Genomic DNA, 23818 nt, shown 5'->3' with positions numbered 1-23818 from the left:
CGTTGGAGGCAGCCAGGCTTTTATGAACTATAATGACCAACACAATGTGATCCATATTACTTTCATCTTGATAGAAATTATGTTCAGGCACAGTCTCCCACTGTAAGGTAGTGAGGACATGCTGATGCTGTGAGCGTCTTTTTAATGCATAAAGGAATTATTGTGAGTTTTACTTGCCTTATAAATTGGTAAAATGATCCCGTATGCCGGAAGACTTCCTTTTTTTTTTCTTCAGTCTCGGCAATTCAGAGAAACTAGGTTGTGAAACACTGCCACCTCTGGTCATTCAGTATAATCTGCAGATGGAAAAGTCCACTGTTAGCACATTTTCTATAAGCAATACAAAAAAATCTTGATTTTTAGAAAGGGTAAACAGATCAATACTATGGAGTCTTTTATTGTGAAAATCAGAAAGCTCTTTAGAAAATCAAATCTCAATTTTAGTTTTTAACCTCACATACTTCTCTGCAACATTGCTAGTTCCAGGATATAAAGCAGGGTTTAGTAGCGTTGGAGGCAGCCAGGCTTTTATGAACTATCATGACCAACACAATGTGATCCATATTACTCTCATCTTGACAGAAAATATGTTCAGGCACAGTCTCCCACTATAAGGTAGTGAGGACATGCTGATGCTGTGAGCGTCTTTTTAATGCATAAAGGAATTATTGTGAGTTAAACTTGCCTTGTATATTGGTAAAATGATGCCGTATGCCGGAAGACTTCCTTTTTTTTTTTTGTTCTTCAGTCTCGGCAATTCAGAGAAACTCGGTTGTGAAACACTGCCACCTCTGGTCATTCAGTATAATCTGTAGATGGAAAAGTCCACTGTTAGCACATTTTCTATAAGCAATACAAAAAAATCTTGATTTTTAGAAAGGGTAAACAGATCAATACTATGGAGTCTTTTATTGTGAAAATCAACAGCTCATTAGAAAATCAAATCTCAATTTTAGTTTTTAACCTCACATACTTCTCTGCAACATTGCTAGCTCCAGGATATAAAGCAGGCTTTAGTAGCGTTGGAGGCAGCCAGGCTTTTATGAACTATCATGACCAACACAATGTGATCCATATTACTTTCATCTTGACAGAAATTATGTTCAGGCACAGTCTCCCACTGTAAGGTAGTGAGGACATGCTGATGCTGTGAGCGTCTTTTTAATGCATAAAGGAATTATTGTGAGTTAAACTTGCCTTGTATATTGGTAAAATGATGCCGTATGCCGGAAGACTTCCTTTTTTTTTTTTGTTCTTCAGTCTCGGCAATTCAGAGAAACTCGGTTGTGAAACACTGCCACCTCTGGTCATTCAGTATAATCTGTAGATGGAAAAGTCCACTGTTAGCACATTTTCTATAAGCAATACAAAAAAATCTTGATTTTTAGAAAGGGTAAACAGATCAATACTATGGAGTCTTTTATTGTGAAAATCAACAGCTCATTAGAAAATCAAATCTCAATTTTAGTTTTTAACCTCACATACTTCTCTGCAACATTGCTAGCTCCAGGATATAAAGCAGGCTTTAGTAGCGTTGGAGGCAGCCAGGCTTTTATGAACTATCATGACCAACACAATGTGATCCATATTACTCTCATCTTGACAGAAATTATGTTCAGGCACAGTCTCCAACTATAAGGTAGTGAGGACATACTGATGCTGTGAGCGTCTTTTTAATGCATAAAGGAATTATTGTGAGTTAAACTTGCCTTGCATATTGGTAAAATGATGCCGTATGCCGGAAGACTTCCTTTTTTTTTTCTTCAGTCTCGGCAATTCAGAGAAACTAGGTTGTGAAACACTGCCACCTCTGGTCATTCAGTATAATCTGCAGATGGAAAAGTCCACTGTTAGCACATTTTCTATAAGCAATACAAAAAAATCTTGATTTTTAGAAAGCGTAAACAGATCAATACTATGGAGCCTTTTATTGTGAAAATCAACAGCTCATTAGAAAATCAAATCTCAATTTTAGTTTTTAACCTCACATACTTCTCTAGAACATTGCTAGTTCCAGGATATAAAGCAGGCTTTAGTAGCGTTGGAGGCAGCCAGGCTTTTATGAACTATCATGACCAACACAATGTGATCCATATTACTTTCATCTTGACAGAAATTATGTTCAGGCACAGTCTCCCACTATAAGGTAGTGAGGACATGCTGATGCTGTGAGCGTCTTTTTAATGCATAAAGGAATTATTGTGAGTTAAACTTGCCTTGTATATTGGTAAAATGATGCCGTATGCCGGAAGACTTCCTTTTTTTTTTTTGTTCTTCAGTCTCGGCAATTCAGAGAAACTCGGTTGTGAAACACTGCCACCTCTGGTCATTCAGTATAATCTGTAGATGGAAAAGTCCACTGTTAGCACATTTTCTATAAGCAATACAAAAAAATCTTGATTTTTAGAAAGGGTAAACAGATCAATACTATGGAGTCTTTTATTGTGAAAATCAACAGCTCATTAGAAAATCAAATCTCAATTTTAGTTTTTAACCTCACATACTTCTCTGCAACATTGCTAGCTCCAGGATATAAAGCAGGCTTTAGTAGCGTTGGAGGCAGCCAGGCTTTTATGAACTATCATGACCAACACAATGTGATCCATATTACTTTCATCTTGACAGAAATTATGTTCAGGCACAGTCTCCCACTGTAAGGTAGTGAGGACATGCTGATGCTGTGAGCGTCTTTTTAATGCATAAAGGAATTATTGTGAGTTAAACTTGCCTTGTATATTGGTAAAATGATGCCGTATGCCGGAAGACTTCCTTTTTTTTTTTTGTTCTTCAGTCTCGGCAATTCAGAGAAACTCGGTTGTGAAACACTGCCACCTCTGGTCATTCAGTATAATCTGTAGATGGAAAAGTCCACTGTTAGCACATTTTCTATAAGCAATACAAAAAAATCTTGATTTTTAGAAAGGGTAAACAGATCAATACTATGGAGTCTTTTATTGTGAAAATCAACAGCTCATTAGAAAATCAAATCTCAATTTTAGTTTTTAACCTCACATACTTCTCTGCAACATTGCTAGCTCCAGGATATAAAGCAGGCTTTAGTAGCGTTGGAGGCAGCCAGGCTTTTATGAACTATCATGACCAACACAATGTGATCCATATTACTCTCATCTTGACAGAAATTATGTTCAGGCACAGTCTCCAACTATAAGGTAGTGAGGACATACTGATGCTGTGAGCGTCTTTTTAATGCATAAAGGAATTATTGTGAGTTAAACTTGCCTTGCATATTGGTAAAATGATGCCGTATGCCGGAAGACTTCCTTTTTTTTTTCTTCAGTCTCGGCAATTCAGAGAAACTCGGTTGTGAAACACTGCCACCTCTGGTCATTCAGTATAATCTGTAGATGGAAAAGTCCACTGTTAGCACATTTTCTATAAGCAATACAAAAAAATCTTGATTTTTAGAAAGGGTAAACAGATCAATACTATGGAGTCTTTTATTGTGAAAATCAACAGCTCATTAGAAAATCAAATCTCAATTTTAGTTTTTAACCTCACATACTTCTCTAGAACATTGCTAGTTCCAGGATATAAAGCAGGCTTTAGTAGCGTTGGAGGCAGCCAGGCTTTTATGAACTATCATGACCAACACAATGTGATCCATATTACTTTCATCTTGACAGAAATTATGTTCAGGCACAGTCTCCCACTATAAGGTAGTGAGGACATGCTGATGCTGTGAGCGTCTTTTTAATGCATAAAGGAATTATTGTGAGTTAAACTTGCCTTGTATATTGGTAAAATGATGCCGTATGCCGGAAGACTTCCTTTTTTTTTTTTGTTCTTCAGTCTCGGCAATTCAGAGAAACTCGGTTGTGAAACACTGCCACCTCTGGTCATTCAGTATAATCTGTAGATGGAAAAGTCCACTGTTAGCACATTTTCTATAAGCAATACAAAAAAATCTTGATTTTTAGAAAGGGTAAACAGATCAATACTATGGAGTCTTTTATTGTGAAAATCAAAAGCTCATTAGAAAATCAAATCTCAATTTTAGTTTTTAACCTCACATACTTCTCTGCAACATTGCTAGTTCCAGGATATAAAGCAGGGTTTAGTAGCGTTGGAGGCAGCCAGGCTTTTATGAACTATCATGACCAACACAATGTGATCCATATTACTCTCATCTTGACAGAAATTATGTTCAGGCACAGTCTCCCACTATAAGGTAGTGAGGACATGCTGATGCTGTGAGCGTCTTTTTAATGCATAAAGGAATTATTGTGAGTTAAACTTGCCTTGTATATTGGTAAAATGATGCCGTATGCCGGAAGACTTCCTTTTTTTTTTTTGTTCTTCAGTCTCGGCAATTCAGAGAAACTCGGTTGTGAAACACTGCCACCTCTGGTCATTCAGTATAATCTGTAGATGGAAAAGTCCACTGTTAGCACATTTTCTATAAGCAATACAAAAAAATCTTGATTTTTAGAAAGGGTAAACAGATCAATACTATGGAGTCTTTTATTGTGAAAATCAACAGCTCATTAGAAAATCAAATCTCAATTTTAGTTTTTAACCTCACATACTTCTCTGCAACATTGCTAGCTCCAGGATATAAAGCAGGCTTTAGTAGCGTTGGAGGCAGCCAGGCTTTTATGAACTATCATGACCAACACAATGTGATCCATATTACTTTCATCTTGACAGAAATTATGTTCAGGCACAGTCTCCCACTGTAAGGTAGTGAGGACATGCTGATGCTGTGAGCGTCTTTTTAATGCATAAAGGAATTATTGTGAGTTTTACTTGCCTTATAAATTGGTAAAATGATGCCGTATGCCGGAAGACTTCCTTTTTTTTTTTTGTCTTCAGTCTCGGCAATTCAGAGAAACTCGGTTGTGAAACACTGCCACCTCCGGTCATTCAGTATAATCTGTAGATGGAAAAGTCCACTGTTAGCACATTTTCTATAAGCAATACAAAAAAATCTTGATTTTTAGAAAGGGTAAACAGATCAATACTATGGAGTCTTTTATTGTGAAAATCAACAGCTCATTAGAAAATCAAATGTCAATTTTAGTTTTTAACCTCACATACTTCTCTGCAACATTGCTAGTTCCAGGATATAAAGCAGGCTTTAGTAGCGTTGGAGGCAGCCAGGCTTTTATGAACTATAATGACCAACACAATGTGATCCATATTACTTTCATCTTGATAGAAATTATGTTCAGGCACAGTCTCCCACTGTAAGGTAGTGAGGACATGCTGATGCTGTGAGCGTCTTTTTAATGCATAAAGGAATTATTGTGAGTTTTACTTGCCTTATAAATTGGTAAAATGATCCCGTATGCCGGAAGACTTCCTTTTTTTTTTCTTCAGTCTCGGCAATTCAGAGAAACTAGGTTGTGAAACACTGCCACCTCTGGTCATTCAGTATAATCTGCAGATGGAAAAGTCCACTGTTAGCACATTTTCTATAAGCAATACAAAAAAATCTTGATTTTTAGAAAGGGTAAACAGATCAATACTATGGAGTCTTTTATTGTGAAAATCAGAAAGCTCTTTAGAAAATCAAATCTCAATTTTAGTTTTTAACCTCACATACTTCTCTGCAACATTGCTAGTTCCAGGATATAAAGCAGGGTTTAGTAGCGTTGGAGGCAGCCAGGCTTTTATGAACTATCATGACCAACACAATGTGATCCATATTACTCTCATCTTGACAGAAAATATGTTCAGGCACAGTCTCCCACTATAAGGTAGTGAGGACATGCTGATGCTGTGAGCGTCTTTTTAATGCATAAAGGAATTATTGTGAGTTAAACTTGCCTTGTATATTGGTAAAATGATGCCGTATGCCGGAAGACTTCCTTTTTTTTTTTTGTTCTTCAGTCTCGGCAATTCAGAGAAACTCGGTTGTGAAACACTGCCACCTCTGGTCATTCAGTATAATCTGTAGATGGAAAAGTCCACTGTTAGCACATTTTCTATAAGCAATACAAAAAAATCTTGATTTTTAGAAAGGGTAAACAGATCAATACTATGGAGTCTTTTATTGTGAAAATCAAAAGCTCATTAGAAAATCAAATCTCAATTTTAGTTTTTAACCTCACATACTTCTCTGCAACATTGCTAGCTCCAGGATATAAAGCAGGCTTTAGTAGCGTTGGAGGCAGCCAGGCTTTTATGAACTATAATGACCAACACAATGTGATCCATATTACTTTCATCTTGATAGAAATTATGTTCAGGCACAGTCTCCCACTGTAAGGTAGTGAGGACATGCTGATGCTGTGAGCGTCTTTTTAATGCATAAAGGAATTATTGTGAGTTTTACTTGCCTTATAAATTGGTAAAATGATCCCGTATGCCGGAAGACTTCCTTTTTTTTTTCTTCAGTCTCGGCAATTCAGAGAAACTAGGTTGTGAAACACTGCCACCTCTGGTCATTCAGTATAATCTGCAGATGGAAAAGTCCACTGTTAGCACATTTTCTATAAGCAATACAAAAAAATCTTGATTTTTAGAAAGGGTAAACAGATCAATACTATGGAGTCTTTTATTGTGAAAATCAGAAAGCTCTTTAGAAAATCAAATCTCAATTTTAGTTTTTAACCTCACATACTTCTCTGCAACATTGCTAGTTCCAGGATATAAAGCAGGGTTTAGTAGCGTTGGAGGCAGCCAGGCTTTTATGAACTATCATGACCAACACAATGTGATCCATATTACTCTCATCTTGACAGAAAATATGTTCAGGCACAGTCTCCCACTATAAGGTAGTGAGGACATGCTGATGCTGTGAGCGTCTTTTTAATGCATAAAGGAATTATTGTGAGTTAAACTTGCCTTGTATATTGGTAAAATGATGCCGTATGCCGGAAGACTTCCTTTTTTTTTTTTGTTCTTCAGTCTCGGCAATTCAGAGAAACTCGGTTGTGAAACACTGCCACCTCTGGTCATTCAGTATAATCTGTAGATGGAAAAGTCCACTGTTAGCACATTTTCTATAAGCAATACAAAAAAATCTTGATTTTTAGAAAGGGTAAACAGATCAATACTATGGAGTCTTTTATTGTGAAAATCAACAGCTCATTAGAAAATCAAATGTCAATTTTAGTTTTAAACCTCACATACTTCTCTGCAACATTGCTAGCTCCAGGATATAAAGCAGGCTTTAGTAGCGTTGGAGGCAGCCAGGCTTTTATGAACTATAATGACCAACACAATGTGATCCATATTACTTTCATCTTGATAGAAATTATGTTCAGGCACAGTCTCCCACTGTAAGGTAGTGAGGACATGCTGATGCTGTGAGCGTCTTTTTAATGCATAAAGGAATTATTGTGAGTTTTACTTGCCTTATAAATTGGTAAAATGATCCCGTATGCCGGAAGACTTCCTTTTTTTTTTCTTCAGTCTCGGCAATTCAGAGAAACTAGGTTGTGAAACACTGCCACCTCTGGTCATTCAGTATAATCTGCAGATGGAAAAGTCCACTGTTAGCACATTTTCTATAAGCAATACAAAAAAATCGTGATTTTTAGAAAGGGTAAACAGATCAATACTATGGAGTCTTTTATTGTGAAAATCAAAATCTCTTTAGAAAATCAAATCTCAATTTTAGTTTTTAACCTCACATACTTCTCTGCAACATTGCTAGTTCCAGGATATAAAGCAGGCTTTAGTAGCGTTGGAGGCAGCCAGACTTTTATGAACTATCATGACCAACACAATGTGATCCATATTACTTTCATCTTGACAGAAATTATGTTCAGGCACAGTCTCCCACTATAAGGTAGAGAGGACATGCTGATGCTGTGAGCGTCTTTTTAATGCATAAAGGAATTATTGTGAGTTTTACTTGCCTTGCATATTGGTAAAATGATGCCGTATGCCGGAAGACTTCCTTTTTTTTGTTTCTTCAGTCTCGGCAATTCAGAGAAACTCGGTTGTGAAACACTGCCACCTCTGGTCATTCAGTATAATCTGTAGATGGAAAAGTCCACTGTTAGCACATTTTCTATAAGCAATACAAAAAAATCTTGATTTTTAGAAAGGGTAAACAGATCAATACTATGGAGTCTTTTATTGTGAAAATCAAAAGCTCATTAGAAAATCAAATCTCAATTTTAGTTTTTAACCTCACATACTTCTCTGCAACATTGCTAGTTCCAGGATATAAAGCAGGCTTTAGTAGCGTTGGAGGCAGCCAGGCTTTTATGAACTATCATGACCAACACAATGTGATCCATATTACTCTCATCTTGACAGAAATTATGTTCAGGCACAGTCTCCCACTATAAGGTAGTGAGGACATGCTGATGCTGTGAGCGTCTTTTTAATGCATAAAGGAATTATTGTGAGTTAAACTTGCCTTGCATATTGGTAAAATGATGCCGTATGCCGGAAGACTTCCTTTTTTTTTTCTTCAGTCTCGGCAATTCAGAGAAACTCGGTTGTGAAACACTGCCACCTCTGGTCATTCAGTATAATCTGTAGATGGAAAAGTCCACTGTTAGCACATTTTCTATAAGCAATACAAAAAAAATCTTGATTTTTAGAAAGGGTAAACAGATCAATACTATGGAGTCTTTTATTGTGAAAATCAACAGCTCATTAGAAAATCAAATCTCAATTTTAGTTTTTAACCTCACATACTTCTCTGCAACATTGCTAGTTCCAGGATATAAAGCAGGCTTTAGTAGCGTTGGAGGCAGCCAGACTTTTATGAACTATCATGACCAACACAATGTGATCCATATTACTTTCATCTTGACAGAAATTATGTTCAGGCACAGTCTCCCACTATAAGGTAGAGAGGACATGCTGATGCTGTGAGCGTCTTTTTAATGCATAAAGGAATTATTGTGAGTTTTACTTGCCTTGCATATTGGTAAAATGATGCCGTATGCCGGAAGACTTCCTTTTTTTTGTTTCTTCAGTCTCGGCAATTCAGAGAAACTCGGTTGTGAAACACTGCCACCTCTGGTCATTCAGTATAATCTGTAGATGGAAAAGTCCACTGTTAGCACATTTTCTATAAGCAATACAAAAAAATCTTGATTTTTAGAAAGGGTAAACAGATCAATACTATGGAGTCTTTTATTGTGAAAATCAAAAGCTCATTAGAAAATCAAATCTCAATTTTAGTTTTTAACCTCACATACTTCTCTGCAACATTGCTAGTTCCAGGATATAAAGCAGGCTTTAGTAGCGTTGGAGGCAGCCAGGCTTTTATGAACTATCATGACCAACACAATGTGATCCATATTACTCTCATCTTGACAGAAATTATGTTCAGGCACAGTCTCCCACTATAAGGTAGTGAGGACATGCTGATGCTGTGAGCGTCTTTTTAATGCATAAAGGAATTATTGTGAGTTAAACTTGCCTTGCATATTGGTAAAATGATGCCGTATGCCGGAAGACTTCCTTTTTTTTTTCTTCAGTCTCGGCAATTCAGAGAAACTCGGTTGTGAAACACTGCCACCTCTGGTCATTCAGTATAATCTGTAGATGGAAAAGTCCACTGTTAGCACATTTTCTATAAGCAATACAAAAAAAATCTTGATTTTTAGAAAGGGTAAACAGATCAATACTATGGAGTCTTTTATTGTGAAAATCAACAGCTCATTAGAAAATCAAATCTCAATTTTAGTTTTTAACCTCACATACTTCTCTGCAACATTGCTAGCTCCAGGATATAAAGCAGGCTTTAGTAGCGTTGGAGGCAGCCAGGCTTTTATGAACTATCATGACCAACACAATGTGATCCATATTACTTTCATCTTGACAGAAATTATGTTCAGGCACAGTCTCCCACTATAAGGTAGTGAGGACATGCTGATGCTGTGAGCGTCTTTTTAATGCATAAAGGAATTATTGTGAGTTTTACTTGCCTTGCATATTGGTAAAATGATGCCGTATGCCGGAAGACTTCCTTTTTGTTTTTTTGTTCTTCAATCTCGGCAATTCAGAGAAACTCGGTTGTGAAACACTGCCACCTCTGGTCATTCAGTATAATCTGCAGATGGAAAAGTCCACTGTTAGCACATTTTCTATAAGCAATACAAAAAAATCTTGATTTTTAGAAAGCGTAAACAGATCAATACTATGGAGCCTTTTATTGTGAAAATCAACAGCTCATTAGAAAATCAAATCTCAATTTTAGTTTTTAACCTCACATACTTCTCTGCAACATTGCTAGCTCCAGGATATAAAGCAGGCTTTAGTAGCGTTGGAGGCAGCCAGGCTTTTATGAACTATCATGACCAACACAATGTGATCCATATTACTTTCATCTTGACAGAAATTATGTTCAGGCACAGTCTCCCACTGTAAGGTAGTGAGGACATGCTGATGCTGTGAGCGTCTTTTTAATGCATAAAGGAATTATTGTGAGTTAAACTTGCCTTGTATATTGGTAAAATGATGCCGTATGCCGGAAGACTTCCTTTTTTTTTTTTGTTCTTCAGTCTCGGCAATTCAGAGAAACTCGGTTGTGAAACACTGCCACCTCTGGTCATTCAGTATAATCTGTAGATGGAAAAGTCCACTGTTAGCACATTTTCTATAAGCAATACAAAAAAATCTTGATTTTTAGAAAGGGTAAACAGATCAATACTATGGAGTCTTTTATTGTGAAAATCAAAAGCTCTTTAGAAAATCAAATCTCAATTTTAGTTTTTAACCTCACATACTTCTCTGCAACATTGCTAGTTCCAGGATATAAAGCAGGGTTTAGTAGCGTTGGAGGCAGCCAGGCTTTTATGAACTATCATGACCAACACAATGTGATCCATATTACTCTCATCTTGACAGAAATTATGTTCAGGCACAGTCTCCCACTATAAGGTAGTGAGGACATGCTGATGCTGTGAGCGTCTTTTTAATGCATAAAGGAATTATTGTGAGTTAAACTTGCCTTGTATATTGGTAAAATGATGCCGTATGCCGGAAGACTTCCTTTTTTTTTTTTGTTCTTCAGTCTCGGCAATTCAGAGAAACTCGGTTGTGAAACACTGCCACCTCTGGTCATTCAGTATAATCTGTAGATGGAAAAGTCCACTGTTAGCACATTTTCTATAAGCAATACAAAAAAATCTTGATTTTTAGAAAGGGTAAACAGATCAATACTATGGAGTCTTTTATTGTGAAAATCAACAGCTCATTAGAAAATCAAATCTCAATTTTAGTTTTTAACCTCACATACTTCTCTGCAACATTGCTAGCTCCAGGATATAAAGCAGGCTTTAGTAGCGTTGGAGGCAGCCAGGCTTTTATGAACTATCATGACCAACACAATGTGATCCATATTACTCTCATCTTGACAGAAATTATGTTCAGGCACAGTCTCCAACTATAAGGTAGTGAGGACATACTGATGCTGTGAGCGTCTTTTTAATGCATAAAGGAATTATTGTGAGTTAAACTTGCCTTGCATATTGGTAAAATGATGCCGTATGCCGGAAGACTTCCTTTTTTTTTTCTTCAGTCTCGGCAATTCAGAGAAACTAGGTTGTGAAACACTGCCACCTCTGGTCATTCAGTATAATCTGCAGATGGAAAAGTCCACTGTTAGCACATTTTCTATAAGCAATACAAAAAAATCTTGATTTTTAGAAAGCGTAAACAGATCAATACTATGGAGCCTTTTATTGTGAAAATCAACAGCTCATTAGAAAATCAAATCTCAATTTTAGTTTTTAACCTCACATACTTCTCTAGAACATTGCTAGTTCCAGGATATAAAGCAGGCTTTAGTAGCGTTGGAGGCAGCCAGGCTTTTATGAACTATCATGACCAACACAATGTGATCCATATTACTTTCATCTTGACAGAAATTATGTTCAGGCACAGTCTCCCACTATAAGGTAGTGAGGACATGCTGATGCTGTGAGCGTCTTTTTAATGCATAAAGGAATTATTGTGAGTTAAACTTGCCTTGTATATTGGTAAAATGATGCCGTATGCCGGAAGACTTCCTTTTTTTTTTTTGTTCTTCAGTCTCGGCAATTCAGAGAAACTCGGTTGTGAAACACTGCCACCTCTGGTCATTCAGTATAATCTGTAGATGGAAAAGTCCACTGTTAGCACATTTTCTATAAGCAATACAAAAAAATCTTGATTTTTAGAAAGGGTAAACAGATCAATACTATGGAGTCTTTTATTGTGAAAATCAAAAGCTCATTAGAAAATCAAATCTCAATTTTAGTTTTTAACCTCACATACTTCTCTGCAACATTGCTAGTTCCAGGATATAAAGCAGGGTTTAGTAGCGTTGGAGGCAGCCAGGCTTTTATGAACTATCATGACCAACACAATGTGATCCATATTACTCTCATCTTGACAGAAATTATGTTCAGGCACAGTCTCCCACTATAAGGTAGTGAGGACATGCTGATGCTGTGAGCGTCTTTTTAATGCATAAAGGAATTATTGTGAGTTAAACTTGCCTTGTATATTGGTAAAATGATGCCGTATGCCGGAAGACTTCCTTTTTTTTTTTTGTTCTTCAGTCTCGGCAATTCAGAGAAACTCGGTTGTGAAACACTGCCACCTCTGGTCATTCAGTATAATCTGTAGATGGAAAAGTCCACTGTTAGCACATTTTCTATAAGCAATACAAAAAAATCTTGATTTTTAGAAAGGGTAAACAGATCAATACTATGGAGTCTTTTATTGTGAAAATCAACAGCTCATTAGAAAATCAAATCTCAATTTTAGTTTTTAACCTCACATACTTCTCTGCAACATTGCTAGCTCCAGGATATAAAGCAGGCTTTAGTAGCGTTGGAGGCAGCCAGGCTTTTATGAACTATCATGACCAACACAATGTGATCCATATTACTTTCATCTTGACAGAAATTATGTTCAGGCACAGTCTCCCACTGTAAGGTAGTGAGGACATGCTGATGCTGTGAGCGTCTTTTTAATGCATAAAGGAATTATTGTGAGTTTTACTTGCCTTATAAATTGGTAAAATGATGCCGTATGCCGGAAGACTTCCTTTTTTTTTTTTGTCTTCAGTCTCGGCAATTCAGAGAAACTCGGTTGTGAAACACTGCCACCTCCGGTCATTCAGTATAATCTGTAGATGGAAAAGTCCACTGTTAGCACATTTTCTATAAGCAATACAAAAAAATCTTGATTTTTAGAAAGGGTAAACAGATCAATACTATGGAGTCTTTTATTGTGAAAATCAACAGCTCATTAGAAAATCAAATGTCAATTTTAGTTTTTAACCTCACATACTTCTCTGCAACATTGCTAGTTCCAGGATATAAAGCAGGCTTTAGTAGCGTTGGAGGCAGCCAGGCTTTTATGAACTATAATGACCAACACAATGTGATCCATATTACTTTCATCTTGATAGAAATTATGTTCAGGCACAGTCTCCCACTGTAAGGTAGTGAGGACATGCTGATGCTGTGAGCGTCTTTTTAATGCATAAAGGAATTATTGTGAGTTTTACTTGCCTTATAAATTGGTAAAATGATCCCGTATGCCGGAAGACTTCCTTTTTTTTTTCTTCAGTCTCGGCAATTCAGAGAAACTAGGTTGTGAAACACTGCCACCTCTGGTCATTCAGTATAATCTGCAGATGGAAAAGTCCACTGTTAGCACATTTTCTATAAGCAATACAAAAAAATCTTGATTTTTAGAAAGGGTAAACAGATCAATACTATGGAGTCTTTTATTGTGAAAATCAGAAAGCTCTTTAGAAAATCAAATCTCAATTTTAGTTTTTAACCTCACATACTTCTCTGCAACATTGCTAGTTCCAGGATATAAAGCAGGGTTTAGTAGCGTTGGAGGCAGCCAGGCTTTTATGAACTATCATGACCAACACAATGTGATCCATATTACTCTCATCTTGACAGAAAATATGTTCAGGCACAGTCTCCCACTATAAGGTAGTGAGGACATGCTGATGCTGTGAGCGTCTTTTTAATGCATAAAGGAATTATTGTGAGTTAAACTTGCCTTGTATATTGGTAAAATGATGCCGTATGCCGGAAGACTTCCTTTTTTTTTTTTGTTCTTCAGTCTCGGCAATTCAGAGAAACTCGGTTGTGAAACACTGCCACCTCTGGTCATTCAGTATAATCTGTAGATGGAAAAGTCCACTGTTAGCACATTTTCTATAAGCAATACAAAAAAATCTTGATTTTTAGAAAGGGTAAACAGATCAATACTATGGAGTCTTTTATTGTGAAAATCAAAAGCTCATTAGAAAATCAAATCTCAATTTTAGTTTTTAACCTCACATACTTCTCTGCAACATTGCTAGCTCCAGGATATAAAGCAGGCTTTAGTAGCGTTGGAGGCAGCCAGGCTTTTATGAACTATAATGACCAACACAATGTGATCCATATTACTTTCATCTTGATAGAAATTATGTTCAGGCACAGTCTCCCACTGTAAGGTAGTGAGGACATGCTGATGCTGTGAGCGTCTTTTTAATGCATAAAGGAATTATTGTGAGTTTTACTTGCCTTATAAATTGGTAAAATGATCCCGTATGCCGGAAGACTTCCTTTTTTTTTTCTTCAGTCTCGGCAATTCAGAGAAACTAGGTTGTGAAACACTGCCACCTCTGGTCATTCAGTATAATCTGCAGATGGAAAAGTCCACTGTTAGCACATTTTCTATAAGCAATACAAAAAAATCTTGATTTTTAGAAAGGGTAAACAGATCAATACTATGGAGTCTTTTATTGTGAAAATCAGAAAGCTCTTTAGAAAATCAAATCTCAATTTTAGTTTTTAACCTCACATACTTCTCTGCAACATTGCTAGTTCCAGGATATAAAGCAGGGTTTAGTAGCGTTGGAGGCAGCCAGGCTTTTATGAACTATCATGACCAACACAATGTGATCCATATTACTCTCATCTTGACAGAAAATATGTTCAGGCACAGTCTCCCACTATAAGGTAGTGAGGACATGCTGATGCTGTGAGCGTCTTTTTAATGCATAAAGGAATTATTGTGAGTTAAACTTGCCTTGTATATTGGTAAAATGATGCCGTATGCCGGAAGACTTCCTTTTTTTTTTTTGTTCTTCAGTCTCGGCAATTCAGAGAAACTCGGTTGTGAAACACTGCCACCTCTGGTCATTCAGTATAATCTGTAGATGGAAAAGTCCACTGTTAGCACATTTTCTATAAGCAATACAAAAAAATCTTGATTTTTAGAAAGGGTAAACAGATCAATACTATGGAGTCTTTTATTGTGAAAATCAACAGCTCATTAGAAAATCAAATGTCAATTTTAGTTTTAAACCTCACATACTTCTCTGCAACATTGCTAGCTCCAGGATATAAAGCAGGCTTTAGTAGCGTTGGAGGCAGCCAGGCTTTTATGAACTATAATGACCAACACAATGTGATCCATATTACTTTCATCTTGATAGAAATTATGTTCAGGCACAGTCTCCCACTGTAAGGTAGTGAGGACATGCTGATGCTGTGAGCGTCTTTTTAATGCATAAAGGAATTATTGTGAGTTTTACTTGCCTTATAAATTGGTAAAATGATCCCGTATGCCGGAAGACTTCCTTTTTTTTTTCTTCAGTCTCGGCAATTCAGAGAAACTAGGTTGTGAAACACTGCCACCTCTGGTCATTCAGTATAATCTGCAGATGGAAAAGTCCACTGTTAGCACATTTTCTATAAGCAATACAAAAAAATCGTGATTTTTAGAAAGGGTAAACAGATCAATACTATGGAGTCTTTTATTGTGAAAATCAAAAGCTCTTTAGAAAATCAAATCTCAATTTTAGTTTTTAACCTCACATACTTCTCTGCAACATTGCTAGTTCCAGGATATAAAGCAGGCTTTAGTAGCGTTGGAGGCAGCCAGGCTTTTATGAACTATCATGACCAACACAATGTGATCCATATTACTTTCATCTTGACAGAAATTATGTTCAGGCACAGTCTCCCACTGTAAGGTAGTGAGGACATGCTGATGCTGTGAGCGTCTTTTTAATGCATAAAGGAATTATTGTGAGTTTTACTTGCCTTATAAATTGGTAAAATGATCCCGTATGCCGGAAGACTTCCTTTTTTTTTTCTTCAGTCTCGGCAATTCAGAGAAACTAGGTTGTGAAACACTGCCACCTCTGGTCATTCAGTATAATCTGCAGATGGAAAAGTCCACTGTTAGCACATTTTCTATAAGCAATACAAAAAAATCTTGATTTTTAGAAAGGGTAAACAGATCAATACTATGGAGTCTTTTATTGTGAAAATCAAAAGCTCATTAGAAAATCAAATCTCAATTTTAGTTTTTAACCTCACATACTTCTCTGCAACATTGCTAGCTCCAGGATATAAAGCAGGCTTTAGTAGCGTTGCAGGCAGCCAGGCTTTTATGAACTATCATGACCAACACAATGTGATCCATATTACTTTCATCTTGACAGAAATTATGTTCAGGCACAGTCTCCCACTGTAAGGTAGTGAGGACATGCTGATGCTGTGAGCGTCTTTTTAATGCATAAAGGAATTATTGTGAGTTTTACTTGCCTTATAAATTGGTAAAATGATCCCGTATGCCGGAAGACTTCCTTTTTTTTTTCTTCAGTCTCGGCAATTCAGAGAAACTAGGTTGTGAAACACTGCCACCTCTGGTCATTCAGTATAATCTGCAGATGGAAAAGTCCACTGTTAGCACATTTTCTATAAGCAATACAAAAAAATCTTGATTTTTAGAAAGGGTAAACAGATCAATACTATGGAGTCTTTTATTGTGAAAATCAGAAAGCTCTTTAGAAAATCAAATCTCAATTTTAGTTTTTAACCTCACATACTTCTCTGCAACATTGCTAGTTCCAGGATATAAAGCAGGGTTTAGTAGCGTTGGAGGCAGCCAGGCTTTTATGAACTATCATGACCAACACAATGTGATCCATATTACTCTCATCTTGACAGAAAATATGTTCAGGCACAGTCTCCCACTATAAGGTAGTGAGGACATGCTGATGCTGTGAGCGTCTTTTTAATGCATAAAGGAATTATTGTGAGTTAAACTTGCCTTGTATATTGGTAAAATGATGCCGTATGCCGGAAGACTTCCTTTTTTTTTTTTGTTCTTCAGTCTCGGCAATTCAGAGAAACTCGGTTGTGAAACACTGCCACCTCTGGTCATTCAGTATAATCTGTAGATGGAAAAGTCCACTGTTAGCACATTTTCTATAAGCAATACAAAAAAATCTTGATTTTTAGAAAGGGTAAACAGATCAATACTATGGAGTCTTTTATTGTGAAAATCAAAAGCTCATTAGAAAATCAAATCTCAATTTTAGTTTTTAACCTCACATACTTCTCTGCAACATTGCTAGCTCCAGGATATAAAGCAGGCTTTAGTAGCGTTGGAGGCAGCCAGGCTTTTATGAACTATCATGACCAACACAATGTGATCCATATTACTTTCATCTTGACAGAAATTATGTTCAGGCACAGTCTCCCACTGTAAGGTAGTGAGGACATGCTGATGCTGTGAGCGTCTTTTTAATGCATAAAGGAATTATTGTGAGTTTTACTTGCCTTATAAATTGGTAAAAAGATGCCGTATGCCGGAAGACTTCCTTTTTTTTTTTTGTCTTCAGTCTCGGCAATTCAGAGAAACTCGGTTGTGAAACACTGCCACCTCCGGTCATTCAGTATAATCTGTAGATGGAAAAGTCCACTGTTAGCACATTTTCTATAAGCAATACAAAAAAATCGTGATTTTTAGAAAGGGTAAACAGATCAATACTATGGAGTCTTTTATTGTGAAAATCAAAAGCTCTTTAGAAAATCAAATCTCAATTTTAGTTTTTAACCTCACATACTTCTCTGCAACATTGCTAGTTCCAGGATATAAAGCAGGCTTTAGTAGCGTTGGAGGCAGCCAGGCTTTTATGAACTATCATGACCAACACAATGTGATCCATATTACTTTCATCTTGACAGAAATTATGTTCAGGCACAGTCTCCCACTATAAGGTAGTGAGGACATGCTGATGCTGTGAGCGTCTTTTTAATGCATAAAGGAATTATTGTGAGTTAAACTTGCCTTGTATATTGGTAAAATGATGCCGTATGCCGGAAGACTTCCTTTTTTTTTTTTGTTCTTCAGTCTCGGCAATTCAGAGAAACTCGGTTGTGAAACACTGCCACCTCTGGTCATTCAGTATAATCTGTAGATGGAAAAGTCCACTGTTAGCACATTTTCTATAAGCAATACAAAAAAATCTTGATTTTTAGAAAGGGTAAACAGATCAATACTATGGAGTCTTTTATTGTGAAAATCAGAAAGCTCTTTAGAAAATCAAATCTCAATTTTAGTTTTTAACCTCACATACTTCTCTGCAACATTGCTAGTTCCAGGATATAAAGCAGGGTTTAGTAGCGTTGGAGGCAGCCAGGCTTTTATGAACTATCATGACCAACACAATGTGATCCATATTACTCTCATCTTGACAGAAAATATGTTCAGGCACAGTCTCCCACTATAAGGTAGTGAGGACATGCTGATGCTGTGAGCGTCTTTTTAATGCATAAAGGAATTATTGTGAGTTAAACTTGCCTTGTATATTGGTAAAATGATGCCGTATGCCGGAAGACTTCCTTTTTTTTTTTTGTTCTTCAGTCTCGGCAATTCAGAGAAACTCGGTTGTGAAACACTGCCACCTCTGGTCATTCAGTATAATCTGTAGATGGAAAAGTCCACTGTTAGCACATTTTCTATAAGCAATACAAAAAAATCTTGATTTTTAGAAAGGGTAAACAGATCAATACTATGGAGTCTTTTATTGTGAAAATCAAAAGCTCATTAGAAAATCAAATCTCAATTTTAGTTTTTAACCTCACATACTTCTCTGCAACATTGCTAGCTCCAGGATATAAAGCAGGCTTTAGTAGCGTTGGAGGCAGCCAGGCTTTTATGAACTATCATGACCAACACAATGTGATCCATATTACTTTCATCTTGACAGAAATTATGTTCAGGCACAGTCTCCCACTATAAGGTAGTGAGGACATGCTGATGCTGTGAGCGTCTTTTTAATGCATAAAGGAATTATTGTGAGTTAAACTTGCCTTGTATATTGGTAAAATGATGCCGTATGCCGGAAGACTTCCTTTTTTTTTTTTGTTCTTCAGTCTCGGCAATTCAGAGAAACTCGGTTGTGAAACACTGCCACCTCTGGTCATTCAGTATAATCTGTAGATGGAAAAGACCACTGTTACCACATTTTCTATAAGCAATACAAAAAAATCTTGATTTTTAGAAAGGGTAAACAGATCAATACTATGGAGTCTTTTATTGTGAAAATCAAAAGCTCATTAGAAAATCAAATCTCAATTTTAGTTTTTAACCTCACATACTTCTCTGCAACATTGCTAGTTCCAGGATATAAAGCAGGGTTTAGTAGCGTTGGAGGCAGCCAGGCTTTTATGAACTATCATGACCAACACAATGTGATCCATATTACTCTCATCTTGACAGAAATTATGTTCAGGCACAGTCTCCCACTATAAGGTAGTGAGGACATGCTGATGCTGTGAGCGTCTTTTTAATGCATAAAGGAATTATTGTGAGTTAAACTTGCCTTGTATATTGGTAAAATGATGCCGTATGCCGGAAGACTTCCTTTTTTTTTTTTGTTCTTCAGTCTCGGCAATTCAGAGAAACTCGGTTGTGAAACACTGCCACCTCTGGTCATTCAGTATAATCTGTAGATGGAAAAGTCCACTGTTAGCACATTTTCTATAAGCAATACAAAAAAATCTTGATTTTTAGAAAGGGTAAACAGATCAATACTATGGAGTCTTTTATTGTGAAAATCAAAAGCTCATTAGAAAATCAAATCTCAATTTTAGTTTTTAACCTCACATACTTCTCTGCAACATTGCTAGCTCCAGGATATAAAGCAGGCTTTAGTAGCGTTGGAGGCAGCCAGGCTTTTATGAACTATCATGACCAACACAATGTGATCCATATTACTTTCATCTTGACAGAAATTATGTTCAGGCACAGTCTCCCACTGTAAGGTAGTGAGGACATGCTGATGCTGTGAGCGTCTTTTTAATGCATAAAGGAATTATTGTGAGTTTTACTTGCCTTATAAATTGGTAAAATGATCCCGTATGCCGGAAGACTTCCTTTTTTTTTTCTTCAGTCTCGGCAATTCAGAGAAACTAGGTTGTGAAACACTGCCACCTCTGGTCATTCAGTATAATCTGCAGATGGAAAAGTCCACTGTTAGCACATTTTCTATAAGCAATACAAAAAAATCTTGATTTTTAGAAAGGGTAAACAGATCAATACTATGGAGTCTTTTATTGTGAAAATCAGAAAGCTCTTTAGAAAATCAAATCTCAATTTTAGTTTTTAACCTCACATACTTCTCTGCAACATTGCTAGTTCCAGGATATAAAGCAGGGTTTAGTAGCGTTGGAGGCAGCCAGGCTTTTATGAACTATCATGACCAACACAATGTGATCCATATTACTCTCATCTTGACAGAAAATATGTTCAGGCACAGTCTCCCACTATAAGGTAGTGAGGACATGCTGATGCTGTGAGCGTCTTTTTAATGCATAAAGGAATTATTGTGAGTTAAACTTGCCTTGTATATTGGTAAAATGATGCCGTATGCCGGAAGACTTCCTTTTTTTTTTTTGTTCTTCAGTCTCGGCAATTCAGAGAAACTCGGTTGTGAAACACTGCCACCTCTGGTCATTCAGTATAATCTGTAGATGGAAAAGTCCACTGTTAGCACATTTTCTATAAGCAATACAAAAAAATCTTGATTTTTAGAAAGGGTAAACAGATCAATACTATGGAGTCTTTTATTGTGAAAATCAAAAGCTCATTAGAAAATCAAATCTCAATTTTAGTTTTTAACCTCACATACTTCTCTGCAACATTGCTAGCTCCAGGATATAAAGCAGGCTTTAGTAGCGTTGGAGGCAGCCAGGCTTTTATGAACTATCATGACCAACACAATGTGATCCATATTACTTTCATCTTGACAGAAATTATGTTCAGGCACAGTCTCCCACTGTAAGGTAGTGAGGACATGCTGATGCTGTGAGCGTCTTTTTAATGCATAAAGGAATTATTGTGAGTTTTACTTGCCTTATAAATTGGTAAAAAGATGCCGTATGCCGGAAGACTTCCTTTTTTTTTTTTGTCTTCAGTCTCGGCAATTCAGAGAAACTCGGTTGTGAAACACTGCCACCTCCGGTCATTCAGTATAATCTGTAGATGGAAAAGTCCACTGTTAGCACATTTTCTATAAGCAATACAAAAAAATCGTGATTTTTAGAAAGGGTAAACAGATCAATACTATGGAGTCTTTTATTGTGAAAATCAAAAGCTCTTTAGAAAATCAAATCTCAATTTTAGTTTTTAACCTCACATACTTCTCTGCAACATTGCTAGTTCCAGGATATAAAGCAGGGTTTAGTAGCGTTGGAGGCAGCCAGGCTTTTATGAACTATCATGACCAACACAATGTGATCCATATTACTTTCATCTTGACAGAAATTATGTTCAGGCACAGTCTCCCACTATAAGGTAGTGAGGACATGCTGATGCTGTGAGCGTCTTTTTAATGCATAAAGGAATTATTGTGAGTTAAACTTGCCTTGTATATTGGTAAAATGATGCCGTATGCCGGAAGACTTCCTTTTTTTTTTTTGTTCTTCAGTCTCGGCAATTCAGAGAAACTCGGTTGTGAAACACTGCCACCTCTGGTCATTCAGTATAATCTGTAGATGGAAAAGTCCACTGTTAGCACATTTTCTATAAGCAATACAAAAAAATCTTGATTTTTAGAAAGGGTAAACAGATCAATACTATGGAGTCTTTTATTGTGAAAATCAAAAGCTCATTAGAAAATCAAATCTCAATTTTAGTTTTTAACCTCACATACTTCTCTGCAACATTGCTAGTTCCAGGATATAAAGCAGGGTTTAGTAGCGTTGGAGGCAGCCAGGCTTTTATGAACTATCATGACCAACACAATGTGATCCATATTACTCTCATCTTGACAGAAATTATGTTCAGGCACAGTCTCCCACTATAAGGTAGTGAGGACATGCTGATGCTGTGAGCGTCTTTTTAATGCATAAAGGAATTATTGTGAGTTAAACTTGCCTTGTATATTGGTAAAATGATGCCGTATGCCGGAAGACTTCCTTTTTTTTTTTTGTTCTTCAGTCTCGGCAATTCAGAGAAACTCGGTTGTGAAACACTGCCACCTCTGGTCATTCAGTACAATCTGTAGATGGAAAAGTCCACTGTTAGCACATTTTCTATAAGCAATACAAAAAAATCTTGATTTTTAGAAAGGGTAAACAGATCAATACTATGGAGTCTTTTATTGTGAAAATCAAAAGCTCATTAGAAAATCAAATCTCAATTTTAGTTTTTAACCTCACATACTTCTCTGCAACATTGCTAGCTCCAGGATATAAAGCAGGCTTTAGTAGCGTTGGAGGCAGCCAGGCTTTTATGAACTATCATGACCAACACAATGTGATCCATATTACTTTCATCTTGACAGAAATTATGTTCAGGCACAGTCTCCCACTGTAAGGTAGTGAGGACATGCTGATGCTGTGAGCGTCTTTTTAATGCATAAAGGAATTATTGTGAGTTAAACTTGCCTTGTATATTGGTAAAATGATGCCGTATGCCGGAAGACTTCCTTTTTTTTTTTTGTTCTTCAGTCTCGGCAATTCAGAGAAACTCGGTTGTGAAACACTGCCACCTCTGGTCATTCAGTATAATCTGTAGATGGAAAAGTCCACTGTTAGCACATTTTCTATAAGCAATACAAAAAAATCTTGATTTTTAGAAAGGGTAAACAGATCAATACTATGGAGTCTTTTATTGTGAAAATCAAAAGCTCATTAGAAAATCAAATCTCAATTTTAGTTTTTAACCTCACATACTTCTCTGCAACATTGCTAGCTCCAGGATATAAAGCAGGCTTTAGTAGCGTTGGAGGCAGCCAGGCTTTTATGAACTATCATGACCAACACAATGTGATCCATATTACTTTCATCTTGACAGAAATTATGTTCAGGCACAGTCTCCCACTGTAAGGTAGTGAGGACATGCTGATGCTGTGAGCGTCTTTTTAATGCATAAAGGAATTATTGTGAGTTTTACTTGCCTTATAAATTGGTAAAAAGATGCCGTATGCCGGAAGACTTCCTTTTTTTTTTTTGTCTTCAGTCTCGGCAATTCAGAGAAACTCGGTTGTGAAACACTGCCACCTCCGGTCATTCAGTATAATCTGTAGATGGAAAAGTCCACTGTTAGCACATTTTCTATAAGCAATACAAAAAATTGTGATTTTTAGAAAGGGTAAACAGATCAATACTATGGAGTCTTTTATTGTGAAAATCAAAAGCTCTTTAGAAAATCAAATCTCAATTTTAGTTTTTAACCTCACATACTTCTCTGCAACATTGCTAGTTCCAGGATATAAAGCAGGGTTTAGTAGCGTTGGAGGCAGCCAGGCTTTTATGAACTATCATGACCAACACAATGTGATCCATATTACTCTCATCTTAACAGAAATTATGTTCAGGCACAGTCTCCCACTATAAGGTAGTGAGGACATGCTGATGCTGTGAGCGTCTTTTTAATGCATAAAGGAATTATTGTGAGTTTTACTTGCCTTGCATATTGGTAAAATGATGCCGTATGCCGGAAGACTTCCTTTTTTTTGTTTCTTCAGTCTCGGCAATTCAGAGAAACTCGGTTGTGAAACACTGCCACCTCTGGTCATTCAGTATAATCTGCAGATGGAAAAGTCCACTGTTAGCACATTTTCTATAAGCAA

The 23818-nt window shown here is 36.7% G+C and overlaps 1 long non-coding RNA gene across 1 annotated transcript in view; it reads right to left on the bottom strand.

Moving 5' to 3' along the window:
• LOC146785713 (uncharacterized) overlaps window positions 1-23818 on the bottom strand; it is a 158585-nt gene that overhangs the window by 111038 nt on the left and 23729 nt on the right. The window contains exons 21-67 of the long non-coding RNA XR_014970781.1: window positions 23654-23774; window positions 23144-23266; window positions 22632-22755; window positions 22120-22243; window positions 21608-21731; window positions 21097-21219; window positions 20585-20708; window positions 20077-20195; window positions 19565-19688; window positions 19053-19176; window positions 18541-18664; window positions 18028-18151; window positions 17517-17639; window positions 17005-17128; window positions 16497-16615; window positions 15990-16108; window positions 15483-15601; window positions 14971-15094; window positions 14463-14581; window positions 13951-14074; window positions 13443-13561; window positions 12932-13054; window positions 12420-12543; window positions 11908-12031; window positions 11401-11519; window positions 10889-11012; window positions 10377-10500; window positions 9864-9988; window positions 9356-9474; window positions 8847-8967; window positions 8339-8457; window positions 7830-7950; window positions 7323-7441; window positions 6811-6934; window positions 6303-6421; window positions 5791-5914; window positions 5283-5401; window positions 4772-4894; window positions 4260-4383; window positions 3748-3871; window positions 3241-3359; window positions 2729-2852; window positions 2217-2340; window positions 1710-1828; window positions 1198-1321; window positions 686-809; window positions 178-296 (exon numbers count right to left, since the gene is read on the bottom strand). This is a non-coding gene — a long non-coding RNA (uncharacterized LOC146785713). The remainder of the gene's footprint in view (window positions 1-177; window positions 297-685; window positions 810-1197; window positions 1322-1709; window positions 1829-2216; window positions 2341-2728; window positions 2853-3240; window positions 3360-3747; window positions 3872-4259; window positions 4384-4771; window positions 4895-5282; window positions 5402-5790; window positions 5915-6302; window positions 6422-6810; window positions 6935-7322; window positions 7442-7829; window positions 7951-8338; window positions 8458-8846; window positions 8968-9355; window positions 9475-9863; window positions 9989-10376; window positions 10501-10888; window positions 11013-11400; window positions 11520-11907; window positions 12032-12419; window positions 12544-12931; window positions 13055-13442; window positions 13562-13950; window positions 14075-14462; window positions 14582-14970; window positions 15095-15482; window positions 15602-15989; window positions 16109-16496; window positions 16616-17004; window positions 17129-17516; window positions 17640-18027; window positions 18152-18540; window positions 18665-19052; window positions 19177-19564; window positions 19689-20076; window positions 20196-20584; window positions 20709-21096; window positions 21220-21607; window positions 21732-22119; window positions 22244-22631; window positions 22756-23143; window positions 23267-23653; window positions 23775-23818) is intronic.

This window comes from Triturus cristatus, chromosome 11 (assembly GCF_964204655.1).
Source record: "Triturus cristatus chromosome 11, aTriCri1.1, whole genome shotgun sequence".
Taxonomy (NCBI): domain Eukaryota; kingdom Metazoa; phylum Chordata; class Amphibia; order Caudata; family Salamandridae; genus Triturus; species Triturus cristatus.
Note: the sequence above shows the minus strand (reverse complement) of the source record. Positions and strands in the feature narration are given on the sequence as shown.